The sequence below is a fragment of the Pecten maximus genome, chromosome 9 (assembly GCF_902652985.1).
Source record: "Pecten maximus chromosome 9, xPecMax1.1, whole genome shotgun sequence".
NCBI classification, from domain to species: Eukaryota; Metazoa; Mollusca; class Bivalvia; order Pectinida; family Pectinidae; genus Pecten; species Pecten maximus.
In genome coordinates, this window is record NC_047023.1 from 35,488,788 (window position 1) to 35,493,960 (window position 5,173).

At 35.0% G+C, this 5,173-nt stretch overlaps 1 long non-coding RNA gene across 1 annotated transcript; it reads right to left on the minus strand.

The window, feature by feature from the left end:
* Window positions 1–3,035: 3,035 nt before the first annotated feature.
* LOC117334109 lies at window positions 3,036–5,173 on the minus strand. The gene is made up of 2 exons (XR_004534034.1): window positions 5,100–5,173; window positions 3,036–5,052 (listed from the first exon to the last, which is right to left on the minus strand). It is a non-coding gene; the product is annotated as an uncharacterized LOC117334109 (long non-coding RNA).

A 5,173-nucleotide genomic window follows, 5' to 3' on the forward strand; every position in this document is an offset into this window, starting at 1 on the left:
TGTGAGTGTACATTTTTTTATCCATTTTGAGAGCGGGAGCTAATCATGCTCAATCATATTAATTTAACAGCCAGGTTTTTTTTCTCCCAAGTTTGGGATGGGGTCTTCTTGTCTCATTTTGGAAGAAAATTGATGAATTTGGAAAGAGTTTTTCAGGAATAAACTGCTAATTTTGGGAAGTTGGCCTAAATAGGCAATCATTTCAATTGGGAATGGGGCCCTTTATCGGCCCCAAAAAGCCCCCAGAAAAAGGCCTTGTCAGCATACTATAAAATTACTCAATAGAAGACTGTCTGGCCATTGTCTCTACAATGCTTTATATGCTTAAAGTGTGGGGATCCCAACTGCTTTAAAGAAATAACGAAGTCCAGACTCTCTAAGTTTACAACATGCATTCATAACTCTATGACTAGTAGCGATTTAAAGGTATGACCTCTATTTCCCCTATTGGGCCTTCGGTCCAGGTGAGCTAAAAATGGTTCTTCTTCACCCTCTTCACCCTCCAAGATGGCTGCCTGTCAGCCATGTTGTTTTCCGACTGGTTCCAAAATGCAATATGCATAACGAGGCACCAAGGGGAACATACATATGAAATTTCAGAAAGATCCCTTCATTACTTTCTGAGAAATAGCGATAACAAACTTTAATTGTCAAAATCCAAGATGGCTGCCTGTCGGCCATGTTGTTTTTTGATTGGTCTCAAAATGCAATATGCATAACTAGGCACCAAGGGGAACCTACATATGAAATTTCAGAAAGATCCCTCCAGTAATTTCTGAGAAATAGCGATAACAAACTTCAATTGTCAAAATCCAAGATGACTGCCTGTCGGCCATGTTGTTTTCCGACTGGTTCCAAAATGCAATATTCATAACGAGGCACCAAGGGGAACATACATATGAAATTTCAGAAAGATCCCTTCATTACTTTCTGAGAAATAGCGATAACAAACTTCAATTGTCAAAATTCAAGATGGATGCCTGTCGGCCATGTTGTTTTCCGATTGGTCTCAAAATGCAATATGCATCACTAGGCACCAAGGGGAACCTACATATGAAAATTGAGAACGATCCCTTCACTACTTACTGAGAAATAGTGATAACAAACTTTAATTTTCAAAATCCAAGATGGCTGCCTGTCGGCCATGTTGTTTTTTTATAGTTCTCAAAATGCAATATGCATAACTATGCACCAAGGGGAACCTACATATGAAATTTCAGAAAGATCCCTTCAGTAATTTCTGAGAAATAGCGATAACAAACTTCAATTGTCAAAATCCAAGATGACTCCCTGTCGGCCATGTTGTTTTTGCCGATTGGTCTCAAAATGCAATATGCATAACTAGGCATCAAGGGGAACCTACATATGAAATTTGAGAAAGATCCCTTTAGTACTTTCTGAGAAATAGTGATAACAAACTTCAATTATCAAAATCCAAGATGGCTGCCTGTCAGCCATGTTGTTTTCCGACTGGTTCCAAAATGCAATATGCATAACTAGGCACCAAGGGGAACATACATATGAAATTTCAGAAAGATCCCTTCATTACTTTCTGAGAAATAGCGATAACAAACTTTAATTGTCAAAATCCAAGATGGCTGCCTGTCGGCCATGTTGTTTTTTGATTGGTCTCAAAATGCAATATGCATAACTAGGCACCAAGGGGAACCTACATATGAAATTTCAGAAAGATCCCTCCAGTAATTTCTGAGAAATAGCGATAACAAACTTCAATTGTCAAAATCCAAGATGACTGCCTGTCGGCCATGTTGTTTTCCGACTGGTTCCAAAATGCAATATTCATAACGAGGCACCAAGGGGAACATACATATGAAATTTCAGAAAGATCCCTTCATTACTTTCTGAGAAATAGCGATAACAAACTTCAATTGTCAAAATTCAAGATGGATGCCTGTCGGCCATGTTGTTTTCCGATTGGTCTCAAAATGCAATATGCATCACTAGGCACCAAGGGGAACCTACATATGAAAATTGAGAACGATCCCTTCACTACTTACTGAGAAATAGTGATAACAAACTTTAATTTTCAAAATCCAAGATGGCTGCCTGTCGGCCATGTTGTTTTTTTATAGTTCTCAAAATGCAATATGCATAACTATGCACCAAGGGGAACCTACATATGAAATTTCAGAAAGATCCCTTCAGTAATTTCTGAGAAATAGCGATAACAAACTTCAATTGTCAAAATCCAAGATGACTCCCTGTCGGCCATGTTGTTTTTGCCGATTGGTCTCAAAATGCAATATGCATAACTAGGCATCAAGGGGAACATACATATGAAATTTCAGAAAGATCCCTTTAGTACTTTCTGAGAAATAGTGATAACAAACTTCAATTATCAAAATCCAAGATGGCTGCCTGTCGGCAATGTTGTTTTCCGATTGGTCTCAACATGCAATATGCATAACTAGGCACCAAGGGGAACCTACATATGAAATTTGAGAAAGATCCCTTTAGTACTTTCTTAGAAATAGCGATAACAAACTTCAATTGTCAAAATCCAAGATGGCTGCCTGTCGGCCATATTGTTTACCGATTGGTCTCTAAAAGCAATATGCATAACAAGGCACCAAGGGGAACCTACATATGAAATTTCAGAAAGATCCCTTCATTTCTTTCTGAGAAATAGCGATAACAAACTTCAATTGTCAAAATCCAAGATGGCTGCCTGTCGGCCATGTTGTTTTCCAATTGGTCTCAAAATGCAATATGCATAACTAGGCACCAAGGGGAACCTACATATGAAATTTCAGAAAGATCCCTTCAGTACTTTCTGAGGATTAGCGATAACAGGAATTGTTTACGGACGGAGGGACGGCGGGGGACAGATGGAGGGACGGGCGGACGGACCATCGACGCAGGGCGATTTGAATAGCCCACTTTCTGATGATGGTGGGCTTATAAAAGGATACTGAACCTTTCCAAATCCATTTCCAGACGTACTGCATCTTTTCAGCAGATGTTAAAATTCAGGAGAGTTAGAATTGTTTTCATATAGAAATCAGACATGCATATGAAGAGCAGAATTGTTTTATTTAAATCTTGTGAATCTATTTTACAGATTATCTAAATAGCTGGGAAATTGATATGTTCCAAGTAGTCTGTTTCTGCAAAAAACATACACCAACATATTTATTATAAAATGAAATGATATTGATCAGGGAAAAAATCTTTATTTAAAGGGTTAAACATTTTAAAACATTCTGTTCAATACCAGACCTTACATGGCTTTGAATATGTATGTACTAATGATTTGGGTTAACTACTAAAATCAATATTGTCAATAATCAATCATATCTACAGCAGTTACATCTGTATAAGAAAGTGTAAATGAGTACCTCATTCAGATCAAAGGAGCTGAAAGAATGAATAGTTTTCATTCAATGCTGATTTAATTCTTTCCTTCAAAATATACTGAAATGTTCAAATTCTGCAATTTTTCAATGGAATATGTGTCATATCTTCATCACAGATAATTCAACATTTCAATATCATTGCTTCATCTTCCCAAAAGCTTTCATTCAATTAGTAATTCTCAATAAAGGTCTTCAACAGAACATATTTAACAATGACAGTTTTAAACAATGACATATGTGTTACCTAAGCAATGACATGTTTGTGACAGTTTTAAACAATGACATAAATTGTATGTGTTAACTAAACAATGACATGTTTGTTACCTATTGTTACCTAACACTAAAAACTGTATTCTAGTTAGGCCCCTATTGGCAACCTAATACTTTATTGAAGTGATGTATATGATACACACGAATACTGTATGTCAAATTATGGTCATGTACATCTGCTTGCTAAGTACCAAATATTCTCGATTTTCATCTGATGATTTTAGAAATTTTAAGGTAGTAAATTATTGTTGCCTTAATAGAAAAGAAGACAGATATCCCTAAATCTACAAGTGTATACATTTCTAAAATAAAAAAAATTAAATGTGATACATGAATTTTTTTAACATTGAATTCCACGAGTACGATGTACAAACACTTCCGTTTTTTTCCCTAGTTTTTCCAAATATAGGTACCAGTATATCTTTGAACAGAAAATGTCTCGACCAACATACTTAATCTATTAATAAATACATTGAAAAGGTAAAATACCAGAGTGAATGATGATATACCTAAACCATATCTCAGTGAAAACAGGTATCTAATAATCTAAATGTAGTAAATATCAGCTACAAAGGATATATTCCAACTGTCACTCACGCATACCACTGTCTTATACAAACATATGATAACGTCAATCTAGTAAAACAATGTAAAATATAAAATTACAAAGTCTTCTTTATGAAGCAAATGCTTCTTCCAAAGATCTGGGTCCATAATCATCCCTGTGCGGTTTTTGAGTTATATACATGAATCTTTTTACTTGCCATACAAATATATTTCAAAATCTGCTTTTATATAAATTGCCATTTTTCAAAGTATTTGCCATTTAAATGTACAAATATTATATTATTGATAAACATTTAAAATAAAATCAAAGATAATAAAAATATCATATAGCCACTAACTTTCTTGATTTGTGCTCCAGTATATCAGCTACATGTAGTTACTGTATGAAGCCTTGTAGTCGATTTTGCTTTAGTTACAGACTTAAAAATAGTAGCATAAAAATAAAACTCAAAGGTACATTTAATTAATAGACATGTAACAAGCTCTGACAAAGTGATTAAATATTAATTCAGATATTTGTCTGAAATTTTAAGAATGAACAGCCATTTTCTCATGAAATTCAACTACCAACTAATTAATATAACTCCAATATGAATAATATGGAACTAACACATTTATACACATATTGTCTAAGTACATAAAACTGAGATCACTTAAAACATTGCATTATATATACATACATCACTAGTGATTGCAACAGCATAAACATGACTGGAGATCACATGACTTACTGCAGTGTAAAACCTACTGGTACGACTACAAAGGTCACATGACTTTCTGTAGTGTAAAACCTACTGGTACAACTACAAAGGTCACATGACTTTCTGTAGTGTAAAACCTACTGGTACAACTACAAAGGTCACATGACTTTCTGTAGTGTAAAACCTACTGGTCCAATCATAAGATCATGACTTGAGATCACATGACTTGAGTGATCACATGACTTACTTGAATGTAAA